Source organism: Protopterus annectens, chromosome 7.part1 (assembly GCF_019279795.1).
Source record: "Protopterus annectens isolate FY-2018-M chromosome 7.part1, PAN1.0, whole genome shotgun sequence".
NCBI classification, from domain to species: domain Eukaryota; kingdom Metazoa; phylum Chordata; order Ceratodontiformes; family Protopteridae; genus Protopterus; species Protopterus annectens.
Window position 1 is genome coordinate 434,680,895 of NC_056740.1, and position 14,677 is coordinate 434,695,571.

General features: G+C 40.0%; 1 protein-coding gene across 1 annotated transcript in view; it reads right to left on the bottom strand.

Annotated features, from left to right (window-relative positions):
• The window catches only part of MINDY2 (MINDY lysine 48 deubiquitinase 2), a gene marked incomplete in the record, with an annotated part of 1,894,024 nt that overhangs the window by 1,765,889 nt on the left and 113,458 nt on the right, over window positions 1–14,677 (bottom strand).

The window sequence follows — 14,677 nt, forward strand, 5'->3', positions numbered from 1 at the left end:
AGAGACGCTCTAGTCCATGCTTGGCCCTCGGGTCTGCTTTATGCCTACCCTCCTCTACCCCTCATCTCTCAATTTCTGAAGAAAGCATGGCAGTTGAAGAGCAAAGTGATCCTCATTGCTCCATATTGGCCTCAACAAGTTTGGTTCCCCTTCCTCTGGCCTCACCTGCTAGATCGACCATGGATTCTCAATCCATCCCCAACGTTGATCTCCCATCCACAGGGTCTGACTCACCCCAGTCTAACAAACCTGAAGCTGACAGCTTGGTTTCTCCACTTCCTATGATTGCCAGGCAGGATAACCTCTCTTCCCCGGTGCACAGTATTCTCACTGCATCTCATAAATCATCCAGCAGGCTAATCTGTCTCAGCAAGTGGAAAATGTTTACATTATGGGCAGCGAACAAACAATTGGACCCCTTGTCAGACCCAGTTTTGGTAGTATTAGATTGCTTATCAAATCTTTTTTCAATCTGGGGTGTCAGCCTCTACTATTCGTGTTCATTTAGCTGCCATTTCAAATTTCCACATTGGCTTTCAGGACTCTTTACTCATGTCACACAGACTCTGTAAGACTTTCTTGAAGGGTGTTTTTCACCTAAAACCTCCCTTTAGAGAACCAGTACAACCTTGGGATTTGGCCTTGGTTTTACAAGCCCTAACAGCTCCCCCCTTTGAACCTGTGTCTTCATGTGATTTAAAGTACCTCTCTTGGAAAACTTTGTTTCTGGCTGCAATTACAACGGCCAGACGTCTGTCAGAACTTCAAGCCTTATGCATCAAACGTCCCTACCTTATCTTCCATAAGGAGAGAGTATCACTGAGAACTAATTCTTCCTTTTTACCGAAAGTGGTGTCAGAGCGGTCTATCAACCAGTCTATTGACCTTGCCTGCACTCCCTAGATGTTCCCAGGCAAATACGATTTTATCTGGACAGAACAAAATCTACCCATAAATGAGACCAACTATTTCTGGCCTTTTCTGGACCAAGGCTAGGCCATCCTGTCTCTAAAGTTACATTGTCATGGTTGAGAAATTGCATTACCTTCATCTACAACAAGAACAGCATCACCTTGCCTCACAGAGTAAAAGCACATTCTACAAGGACTATGGCAACTTCAGCAGCTTTCCATGCAGGGCTTTCCTCAATGACATTTGCTCAGCTGCGACTTGGGCCAAACCTAATACTTTTATCCTTGAATACAAATTGGATTTGGCCTCCAGAGGAAGAGCTTCTTTTGGTTCCATGGTGCTCAGGAATGTCCTTCCCTGAGGGCCGCCCAGAGATACAGGTAGCTGGGGACTCTGTCCCATCAGTAAGGAATGAACGAAGATTAACAACATCAGATAAAGAAGTTATGTCTTACAATAACATTCCATCTGTGTTGTTGATCTTTGTCCATTCATTACTCCCCACCCTCCGTCCCCCTCCAGAGGTTCCTGGTTGATCGTATATGCTCCTTTTTTCCACTATTGTAGGTCTGTTATGACCAGAGGTAGCCTCTGCTTTTGTCTATCAACTTGCAAACTCGATCTGAGGTAACAGGGAGCGGAGCATTCTGGGTAGGATCTTGGCTTGAGAGTTTTTGGCTGACGCGAGCTTGGTATGAGGCTGGCTCAAAACCCATCAGTAATGAATGAACGAAGATCAACAACACAAATGGAACATTATGGTAAGACATAACTTCTTTTCACAAACATACAACTGCCACTAAAACATATTGTGCAGTGTAATGTGAGTTCAGTGTTTTATAGCTTACAGCCTTCTAGACTTTAACATAGAGCAATAAAATTTTAAACATTTTGTTTGTGGTTTAATTGCTGCAGTAACTTCCTGCCTTTTTCTGTTGTAACTCCTGTTCTGACCCTATACTGGAATACAGGAACAAACTAAAGCAGAACCAGTCTGTTTAGCTATTGTTCATATGTAAACCAATCTAAATTTATACACTGATTTATATTATAGCACATTTATTTATTTGATGAGCATTATTTTATTAATATTGGAAATGCCTTTAGAGAGTGGATGGCACAGGTTTAATTTAAAATTCCAGTCAGTGCTGCCCCTGGCAATACTTTCTGACTGATGTCTGCCCTTCTTTCATTCATACAAATTCATCTTCATTCATACAAAGTGCAGTTTATAAATTCTACTAGCCAGTGTATATTTCTTGTACAACCTGTTCTTCACAACTCCCAGTATACAGTAGAAAATAAAATTTATTTAAAAGAAAAACAATTTTTTTCCTATTAGTGAAATTAACCGACTACGTAAACTGCGCTCTGTCAGAATGAAAATACAAACCAAAGTTGCACCATAGGCATACTGTTTGCTGTAAAAATGCACTGAAGAAACTTACTTTTACTTAATGTAAATCTTATTTTACACGGTGAACACAGTTCTAATTTCATGTGTGTGCATTTTTTTCCCCTATTTAATGTATTTAGGAAATATGAAGAACATCGTGCATAGGGAACGTGTCAGTGAGTGAAGAAATGGAGGTGTTACAAAGTGTATTTATTCCTGTAGCACATGGAATTTAGTATTGTAAGAAGACACTTTTAAGTACTCAGTCCTTGTACATTAACATACCCTTTTGGACTTCTGTGATACCAGTGAAAGTTTGCTATATTATAAGTCCATTTTCTAATAATACATTCATTCACCACATTAACACTGATGACTGTTACCTATTGAATTATTATATGCCAATAATGATATTGAATGGGGCTTGCTTAGGATTAAGAAATGAAACAAAGGTGACTGAATAAACGTACCATGTTCTCCATCCTCACCAATGGTCACGAGCTCTGGGGAGTAGCCTAAAGGATGAGATTGCTGATACAAGTGGCAGTAATGAGGTCCAGTTACGAGGTAACTGGGCTCACTTACTGACACAGCATGAGGATCTCAAGGAGCAGATAAGTGGGAGGAGTACATTAAGGTGGTCCAGGCATATGGTGAAGATGTCCCCACATATCTTCCAAGGAAATGTACCAGAATGGTCCATTGGCAACAGGCCCCATGGCAGACCCACGACACACTGTAGGGTTACAGCTCTCAGCCTTCCAAGGAGATTTTGAGATTCCAGCAGAATAAAGTGGAGACTTGCTGGGTAAAGGGAACTGTTGCCAGCCGTGTCCAGCTTGTTATCACAACAACTCTGATCAGGACAAGTGGCAGAAAAAATGGATATCTTGTTTTGCAAATTAATGAAAATGTCACTATGCATGTATGCACTGTGTGTATATATACATATATATATATATATATATATATATATATATATATATATATATATATATAGATATATATATATGTGTGTGTGTGTGTGTGTGTGTATATATATATATATATATGTATATATATATATATATATATATATATATATATGTATATATATATATATATATATATATATATGTTGTTGTGTCTTCGGCTTTTCCTGGTTAGGTCGCCACAGCGAACTCCGGTCCGCTAATGATTGGCAGTAGATTTTTACGTGCCGAGTTGCCAGCTCTGACGCACAACCTTCAACGAAGGTACGCCCATTCATGCATGCCTCCACACAGAAGACGCTTTAGCTGAGATTCGAACAGGACAACGTCTTACTGTGAGGTGACAACGCTACCGCAACACCACCAGGACAGCTGCATGCTGAACAAACTTCATAATCACAGTAATCTATTATATTTTAAATTATTCACATCTGTTTGATAGCAATAAAGAAAAAAATGTAGTTCTTTATCTAAATATCTACAAAAAATTTGACAGAAGTAAATTTCTGTGCTGAATAAGACAGTGTTTACATCGATAACATATCCGCTTTACTTTTTAAATTATTAGACTTTGAAGCTCTACCATCTTGCAGGCTATGTTGGCTCTCTAAATATGTGGGTGATATTAAAATAGGACTTCCTCTGTCCAGCAATAAAGAGGAAGCAAATTTTAGTACCCACCTCAACGATTTGAAGTGCTGGTTCAACCAGGATAAAAGCGGGACTAAGCTGTTTGGTAAAAACAGTCCTTAAATTAGTATCATATTGTCTGATTTTGAACTATCTGCAATTTTCAGAATAATTGGTGTTAAGATCACAATTAACTTAAAATTCAAAGCAAATGCCTAACGTGAAAAGCAAAGCTATGAAAATTCTGGACTAATATTAAAAAAACTCTCATCCCATAGCTCTGCACTATTAACTGAACTTTTTGTTGTGCATATGCGACCCATTTTGGAATAAAGCTCACTATTTTGAAGTCATTCTCCTTTTACTAGAAAATGTTCACAGGAAATTTACAAAAGGTATTAAGAGTTTCTCATCATTTCATAGGTTCATAGGTGTGTACTAGGCTAATGGACCTGGAGCCTTTACAAGCCTACCCCATAGGATTACCCTGGCATTGAGCCACCCGACCTTAGTTCTGTCGAGTAGAGCCACTGGAGTGATCTCTGGTTGAATTTTCTATTTCCCATCCCTCATTAAAATTTCTCTTGAAGAGGGCCAGTGAGATGCTCTGTTTGACATGTATGGAAAGTCTATTCCATAGCATGGGTAGTCTCTGGGTTATGAACCTGTCCCTCCAGCACGTTCTGTTGATTGTGGTAATGAGGTTGAGGTCTCTGGAGCGTGTGGTGCAGAGGAATTGGGATTTCTTTAGATGTAGCATTTCTAACAGAGCTGGGTCAGACATGGCTTTGTAAGCCAAGCAGAGATCACCTCTAAGTAGGCGATATGAGATAGAGAATAGTTGGAGTTTTTTGAATCTGTCCATACAGGACAAGTGTTTAAGGCCTAGGATCCTCTTTGTGAGGTACTTTTGTGGCCTCTCCAGTTTTTGCAGGTGTCTAGTGAGGTACATGCCAAATGAGGCGCTGTACTCGATGACTGGCCTAATGAGGGAAGAGTACAGGGAGACAATGACCTCTTTCTTCCTGGATGCAAAACCCTTAGTAATGAGATGTGCCACATAGAAGAACTTTCTGACCACAGTGGCAATGTGGTGGTCAAAAGAGAGGATGCTCTCAACCTGTGTTCCCAGATCTCTTATAATGCCTTCTGTGTTCAGTGGACTACCATCAATGTGGTAATTCATGGGAACTGGGTTTTTCCCAAAGGGTATGATGACACATTTTTTGGCATTGAGCTTAAGGCCGTGGTTCTGACACCAGTTGTTGGTCTCAGTGAGGCCTTTCTGTAGGATGTCAACATCAACTGGAGAGTTAATAGTGGCTCCCAACTTGCAATTGTCTGCGAACGTTGTCAGCCAGAGTCCCTTTGTCTTGGCCTGGACTTCTGAGAAGTAGATACCAAACAAGAGATGACCCGGGACCGATCCCTGTGGGACTGCACTCATGACTGGTCAGCAGTCAGATTTGGGAGTCAACTACTTTCACACTTTGGTTCTATCTGTGAGCCAGTTTGCAACCCACCTAGTGATACAGGGATTGATGCCTAGCTTAGTGAGTTTTTCTATGATTCCTGAGTGGGGAATGGTATCAAAGGCCTTGGCCAGATCAAGGCAGGCTGTATGAACCACCTTGCCTTCATCCACAGCTTTGGTGAGTGACTCAAAGAAGTCAACCAGGTTGAGCAGGCATGATCTACCCTTCACAAAACCAAACTGTGTGGGATCCAGAGTTTGGAGATTCCCTATATCCTTGTTTATTAGGTCCATGATGATGCATTCCATAGCTTTGCATATCCGACTTGTCAGGCTAATGGGGCGATGGTTCCCAGGGTCTGTAGTCACTCCTCCTTTGTGGAGAGGGATGACTATAGCAGTGCACCATTTGGCAGGGACAAAGCCTGAGGTGAGGCTGTGATTGAGCAGGACACACAGGTAAGGTACCAGTTCACTCTGTAGTTCATGTAGAACACAGACAGGGATATTGTCAAGTCCCATAGAAGCTGTATTGTTGGCCTTGGACAGTGCTGTTTTAACCTGTGCAGCAGTAATACTGGGTGCCTGGCAATCTACTGGCATTGTGATTGGTTGTCTGAAGTGGGGAGAGGGGTAAAGTTGGCACTGAATCTTTCGGCCAGTATACTGGCAATAACTGTTGACTCAGTATAGGAGGAACCATTGTGCAGTAGCTCAGAGCAAATCTGGGTATTGCCGTGGAAATTCTTTACATAACTATAGAAGGCCTTGTGGTTGTCTTTCCTATCTTGTGCAATTCTGTTTTCATAGCTAGCTTTAGAGGATTTGATGAGGGATTTCAACTTTTGTTGCGGCTGATAAGGGAGTTTTTCCATTCTTGGGACTTCACCTTATTCCGCATCAGTTTCCTCCTTCTGTTGTAGAGTTTGTTTATGGCAGGGGACCACCAGATTAGCTTCCTTTTTTTGGAGGAGAGCTTCTTGGTTCTATTGGGTATGGCGACATCCATGCAGTTGTGTATGTGTTCGTACAGTGCACTGGTGTATGATTCAGTGGTCATGCAACTATTCTCCAACTGCATGGGTGCATGAAGTTAGCCACCTCTGTTTTTGGGAGCCCAAAGTTAGCTTTGGAGAAGTTTTTCACGGTGGTTACCTTTGTGGGTGGGGTGGGGGGGTGGGATGTGGATTTCTAAGGTGATTAGTTTGTGGTTGGATCTAACCAGGGAAGAGTTGACTATTGGTGTAGAGCAACGGTTGCCCATGTTAGTATTGACCAGGTCAAGGATGCTGCTACCTCTAGTGGGGGTAATAACGAGCTGGTCCAGGGCATTGGAATTAATGAATTCCAAGAAACGTTGGGCAAGTGCATTGGCACATGAGTAGTTTCCCCAGTTAATGGAGGGGTAGTTGAAGTCGCCCAGTATGAGAGTGTTAGGTTGGACCCTAATAGTCTCCTGGGTGCTTAGGAACATGGAGTGTGAGTCTTGGGACATGGTTGGGTACCTATAACAGGCTATGACCTGAATCGCTGTCTTACCCAATGTTAGGTGCACCTGAAGTATCTCTGATGCTTTATGTTGAGAGCAAAGTTTAGCTTGAACTGTCTGAACTTTTCTCAGTAAGTTACAGGAACATGCGTGAGAAAATATGCTTAACTTATACAGCTGTACATTATGAGGAACTTAGGACATTAATGAATATTGATGTTTTACATAATCACAACTTTAGAAGCATAGGGTTTATATACTCATTAGATATAACTGCTGAACCACAATCAGATTAAAATTTATTACACATTCCATGATGATGTATTGCAACAAATTTTCTCTAGAGACTTAGATACTTGTAAAGGAGATCGGGCCTATTCTACTCATTTAGAAACTAAGTTATAAATGGCCTTATTAGCTGTTATGCAGAAATCGTAAAGTAAGAAATTATCTCGTAAATACTGCTACAGTAAATATGAATATAGTGAGCACTGGTATTTTAACTTTAAACATTAAGTGAGTTATTAGAAAGTGTTTATGCTGGTAAAATGTAGATAAACGTGATAACGATTTCCACTTTTTCAAGAATTTTTTTTTTTCATTTTATGTAGGCCCAGTATATCTATATCTGTATCTATACGTATATATATATATATATATATATATATATATATCTACAGTGTATATGTATATATATATATATATATATATATATATATATATATATATATATATATATATATATCTATAACAACGAAAAAAGCGGCTATTCAGCAAATTCTTTCCCTGGGAAAGAAGTCGCTTGACCGCTTCATTGTTTTGCCGTGTTCTGCAGTGTAGTGTGGTCTCAGGGATTCCCTTGTCCGGTATAGCTCCCGAGCATGAATGTGCAACAGTTACTGACCTTAGGGTTAGGGTGCGGGTTAAGGTAAGTGCATATGTATGAAAGTGTTTACTGTTTTTTTTTGCGTTAGATGTATGGTTGAGTTATGTGTGTATGTGTTTTCAGCTGTTTACTTTTGTTTTGGGGGGTAGAATTAGGGTTAAGGTAAGTGAGTATGTGTTTGGAACTCTTTACTGTTTTTTTTTTGTTTATGGTTGGAATAATGATTTCTTTCCCTAGGAAAGAAATCACTGTTCTGAAGTGTTGACATTTTCAACTTTCACTGAAAAGGGGTCGATGAAACATTGTTCGCTGTTTTAAGCGTTCAATGTTTTAATATAGACCCATTTCTTTCTGTCTACACACACACACACACACACACACACACACACACACACACACACACACACACACACACACACACACACACACACACACCCACACAAACATACACAAACATGCTAGGGAAAACCAATCGACCTCATTCTAATGTGACTAAAAGCCATTCCTTTTAAGGGCTGGGTGTTGTCTAGTTGCTGCTTCAGGTGTACATCTACAGCAAACATCTATGTCACAGCTGTATGGTCGTCCATGCACATGTTTTTTAAAAACGTCTGCTTTAAAATGCAATACTGAGGTAGAGAAGTTCCTGGAAGAGAAGTCCTGCACAGAATGCTTCCAAAAGCATTCCTTTTGCTTGTTTGATTTTCTTCCCAGTTGTTGCTTAGAAATTTGTAAGAACTGTCCACAGGTCGGAGCCACTTCAAAGCCATTTAATACAGGACAGTTCTGACTTATCAATACTTTATTTTTGTTTGTGTTTGTTTCATAACTGGGCATACCTCTCAACCCACAAATACAAAAAAATCAGGACAAAGTAACTTGAAAAGTCGGTATATCCAGCAAAAATCTAGGCAATAATTAACATAAAATATGCATACTGTGTAGCATATAACTCAGTTTCCAAGAGGAGTGTGGAATACAACTCAAGAAAAACAAGTTTAAATCACTGAGAGCAACAAGACGAAGAAAATAATATGTCATCGTGTCTTTATTGTGAGATGAAAATACCGGAGAAACTCTTCCTTCAATGACTGTGCTATCTGTCCTATTTCATGTATACATGTCGTGACCTGAACCCAAACCGCCATGTAAGCCCTCTGCTGTACAGGTAAGTACAAGGCTAGCTGCCCTTGAAGACCATTTAAGCCCGGCCAATTTCCCTGTTTGTACTTGAATTAACCTATCCCATTTGCTTAGAGACTGGCCTTACCCATTCCATGGTCAATAATTATACATTACCCCTAATGAGCATAGCTGGAATCATACCATAGATAATTTGAGGGGCCCGTGCATGAGATAAAGGATTTAGGAGCTGCCTCTGCCATTGGTAATTTAGGGGACAATTGTGGGTTAAGTTTTCTGTTTCCCATCCACAGATCCAAGCTGTGCTTGAAAAGGGACAAGGAAAACATTTGTTTTATGTGAATGGGGTGTCTGTTCCAGAGCACTGTTACCATTCTCTGTGAGATACACACTGTCCCTCAAAACTCTTCTCTTTAGATCCTTAGACTACGTATTTCTGATGCAATTTGATTTGCTGATGTGCAGTAACTCTATCAGTACTGAGTCGAAGGATGCCTTATATGCCAGACACAGATCACTTCTTAGCAGTCTGTAGGATATTGATTATAGTGACAGGGCTTTGAGATGATTTGCGTAGGACATGTTGTTTAGGCCTTGTATTCTTTTAGTAAGGTATCTCTACGAGGGGTCCAGTTGTTTGTCTGGACAGATACATGCCAAAGGGGGCATTACATTCAATAATTAGCCTAATGAGGGCTGAGATCCCTAGATCTAGACATAATCAATATGGAAGGACTTTTTTACAACAATGGACACATGTAGGTCAAAAGTTAGGTCACTGTCCACATAAGTTCCAAATTCCCAATCAACTTGATCATCTCTTAGGGATGTATTGTTAATGTGGTACTTCCCCGATATAGATGACTTCCCAAATGATACAATAATGCATTTTTTTTGGCATTTAGTTTCAGTCCATGATTTTGTCACCAGTTATTTGAGAGAACCTTCCTGCAGGATAGCTAATTCATTTAGGTATTCAATGACTGCTCCTAACTTGTAGTCATCCACAAGCTTAGTAAGCCAGAGCTCTTTGGTATTGGTTTTTACTTCAGAAAAGTAGATCCCAGACGGGAGACGTCCCAGAACAGAACCCTGGGGGACTTGACTGGTGACTGGTCTCTTTGTGGAGGTAACTTCCACTATTTTGATTTCAGATATTTGTTATCTGAGAATATAGGGCCATATGTATGAAACAATTTTCTAGTAAATATCTCAGAAAAGAATGTCATGATACTTGCCTATGACATGCTCTTAGTTGATGTTTCCATAAATACACACCCATAACTTCATGTAATTTTTGTAACTGCATGAACCTAAATTTGAGAGGTGAAATTTGAGCATAAATCCAGTGGATTCCAAAATACTTTCTCCAGAGAAAAATATAAAACTTTACTTCTGATACAATGACAAATTGGTACACATATATTTCTTGACAGTAATTTCACCTACAATTTGATGACAAGTCATGCAGCACCTTCCCCCAAGTAGAAGCTAGGTATACGAAGACTTCAGCACCTGCCAATATAGTCATGTTCTTATGTGGCATGAATCTGTTTACAAGAAGCATGAAGCTGTGCATATTTGCTGTAAAACAACTTTGAAAGCATTTTATAGCAAGGATGCACTGAAATGTAAAAATACAGCAATATTTGGAAAGTCAAAACATGGGTTGTGCCTTCACTGTGTTTTTAAAAAATATATATCACAGAAACTTATTTCAGCAAATCCTTTGCACCCACAATCTGTCACAGTTAAATATGACCATTTGGATGGGTACGCCTACTTGACTGTGAAGATTTGACACAGAATGTACAAGCAAAAGTATTTCCAGTTGCTTATTCACACATAATCTTACCCCACAAACACAATAACACTGTCCCTGTTAAGCCAGGTCAAGGACTACAAACTGTTATGTAACAATAGCAGGGAACAGTCACTTTTTTCCACACACATTCTTTATACCCATCAACAACAACCACTTTATTATGTGGACCTCACATTTCTGCTTTCAATCAAAATAAAATGTAAAAAACGGATATTGTAATGTATTCCAACTTGCTTCATACAAATACACACTAGCCTTGCAAATCTAAATCAGCTGTTCTTTAACTGTGAGCAAAGGATAGCAGGAGTCATGTTCAGACTACCCTATGCCCATAAATTACAGCCATTTTATTGACTGTGTGCACCTCAAAGGTCTGACAGTCATCTAATAAAAAATAGCAATGGCCATAGTAATACATTTCAACTCATTTTACAAAAGTGTACACCAACATTTCAATAGTCTGATTATGACAAAAATGAATGATCACAGGAATGTATTTCAAATTCCATCATTCACACACTAACCCTACAGGATCAATACAATACAATAAAAGTCTGAAATATTATGACCACAGCAATATATTTAAACTAGTTATCAGTCAGATAAATAAATATTGCCCAAAATTTACCATAAGAGAATTAAAGCTAACAAAAGTTCATTGCTATGATCAACCAAGTAAAACTACCAGACTTCTCTGCAGAGGAACAGCTAAAGCAAGTGCAACAGCCATTTCTTTAAATCAAAGCACCATAATAAATACATTTCCTGCATCTCTATTGATCCAACTTTCAAAAATTCTTTACTGTACCCTTGATTGCACCACTCCAGTTCTCTTTTACTTTTGGCTACTTTTAATGCAGTAGCTTATTTATATCCCCACAATCTTTTACTACTTTTTATTAATTGTGATTTAGAAGTCCTGCCAACACAGGTAGCAAACAGCTTTCCTAGTGGTTTCTGCAAATATTCTACTTATTTCTAATAAGGACATAAATGTAATTCTATCAATAACTGCCTCTCTAACATAAAAACTAGTAACCAGTAGGATGTGGAGACAGGGTGGGACAGGGTGGGAAATAAAGACTGACATATTAAGTCTGGATGACAAAAAAAAACTTGTACAAACTAGTTCTTTACTGCTTGCATTCTTTGCAAGAGAAACAAAAGTTATGTATTTACTATAATGACAGTTACAAAAATTATGCACTTACCATAACTACAGATGTGCACTGACAGTTTCATCTCCATTAACTCTTGGACTAAGACACAGGCAAACTCACATAAGTTTGCCAGGTCACTCCAGACCTTTACCTTTACCCTGCATTCTTAGCATCTAAAGACTCCTCTCCTCTCTCTGAGACCCCACATAAGGTGGAAGATAGAAACAAGAAGATATAAATAGTCCCGATACAAGCCCCCAAAGCAAGGCAGCATCTGTCAGACTCCTATGCCATGGGGGAGGACAGAGGAGAGTTGACAGTGATTGAACTACTAATGCAGATCTATCATTACTCTAAGTACATAACTTTCATACCTGTCATTGGGAGCTTCATGTATGTCACCTATACGACAAATTATCAAGTTTATCCTCTAGAGTAGCTTTTCATGCAGAAATCCCCTTGATAATAGTGGCACTGAAAGTAGACCTCAACCTAGAAATAATAGCCAGGTTATAGTGTCTCACAAGGTATTCAGACAAACCCATACATCTGCCATGTAAACATCACCCACAGAATAATTTATATAGCAGGCCTGTCAGGTAGCCAAAGTTCTGACAGTATGAGCATTAGAAAGTTCAGGTAAGGGTTTGCCATAGTTTTGGAAACAAAATGTAAATACAATATAAAAGCAAGGCAGCTAAGGTCGCCCTTGATACTTGGTATCCAAATTTTCAAATAAAAATGGAAGTATTGGTAATCCTTCCTTGTGGACTTCATTCCATCGAAACAGAATCTGTGCTGTCTGTGAACATATATACAGACACATACACAAACACGCACACACATGCACGCACACACACACACACACACACACACACACACACACACACACACACACACAGACACACACACACACACACACAGTGGCCAACCATAATTAGTGAAAGATAGCAGCAGGCTGATTTAGTGATTTGTCCAAAAAAAAACATAAAAGTGAATCTAGCAATGAGGCGGTATAAAAAACTTTTATTAAAACTACCACATAAGCGCTTTCACAGTTCAGACACTGCTTCATCAGATGTTCAAAGGTTTTAACTCATACATATGCTTGAAATAATACACAGCATTAGACTTACAACCAATCAGAAAAAGGAATTTACAGATGATCGAAAGAACAAGGTTTCATCAAATGGGGCACTTTTTAATTTGGCCTTACTGTTCTCCATGGCAACAAACCATAAGACCTCTGCCTGCCATCCTAGCTAGTATTCTTTGAGATAATCAAATGGAGTGCTTAACTACAGAGTTGGAAGTTTCCGACTGGGATCGTAGCTTGGTTTTTAGTTGCAAATTTGGCAATTTCCTCATAGTGTGAGTGGACTTATCAGCATCTCCCTCTGAAATCACATGAGAAGAGACAGGAAGAAAACATTTGCTTCCATAATGTGTCCTGGTCCCAAGACTTCTTGTTAGGTGAATGAACAACACTGACCTGTGACACAGGAGCTTCCTTAAGTGCAGCTGAAACAGAGTTTTCCACTAGGTTTCTTGACTAGCTTAGGTAGCTGACGGGCCCTGTTGGATCATTTCAGTACAGATGCTACCACATCTGGATTCTCCAATGTATTCTTTATCACCAACTTGACAGAGACTAGCTAAGGTGATGACCTAGGAAGACTGACTTGCCTCTGTCAGGAGTTGCTGTTACTCGATGCAATTTCTTGGTTCCATTTACTTTTTATCTCAATGAACTCTAATACTTTCTTGAACTTGGTGTTATGAGGTAATAAAGGTGGAAGACTCAGTCATTGATCACTGATGCTTGGTATAGGAGACTCCACAAGGTAGCTGATATGCAGCTGATATGTTTTCTCTTGCACACAATTGTGATTCTTTGGCTTGGAGGTGAGAGTCCATAAAGGAGGAAGAATCGGGGCCAGATTTAACTAGGCTGTCTTGCCATCAAACCCCAGATTTCTGTCCTGTGCTGTAGAGGGGACAGCAGATGCTGCAGTATGAGATCCCAAGTGAGCCATATTTTGAATCACCATGGGGTCTGCATGTAAGCACAGGGACTAACCACAGTCCTGAACCCAAAGTAGGAGCCAATAGGCCAGAGAGAATCATACTGACCATCACTGACGCCTGGATTAAGACCAGAAGGTTTGGCTTCATCATCAAGGCTGAAGGGAGGAGGATATATCCTGAGACCAATATGGCCACTGACACCTCAGTCAAGATCAACGTTCTCAACGTTAAGCTCTGGAAGGCCATCTCCAGGGACAGGATGTAACGTCCCAAAACAACAAGTGCTCAGGTTAACCCCAAGACATCGACCCCCAGTTTCGCTACTGGGACTGAACCTGAGGTGTGTCAAGGTCAAAGTCAACGATGCTGATAGCAAGGTCATCATCAGGACCAGTAAGGTTAATGTCATCAAATCTGGAGGCACCACCTCTCTGTTAATACCAACGTTGATGGGTCAGCAGATGGTCGAGATGGATGTGGAGCTCAAATTCAGTCAAGTGAGGAAGACTCGGGACCACAGTTAGAAAAATTAGGCAAAGAAGAAGCTCTCATGCTCCCAAAGTTAGCAGGGGAGTACATCTGAGACCACATCTGCTACATTGAGAAGAATGTGTTCAGAGACAAACAGTTGAGGCTCAATGGATACTGGAGAGGAGGCCCTGGGTATCTGAAGTTTTGGTTCAGAAGTGACTGAAGACACACTTTCCAAACGATGGATGACTGGGGGCATCCTCTTTAAGAGAGTTATACCTGGGCATGTTTG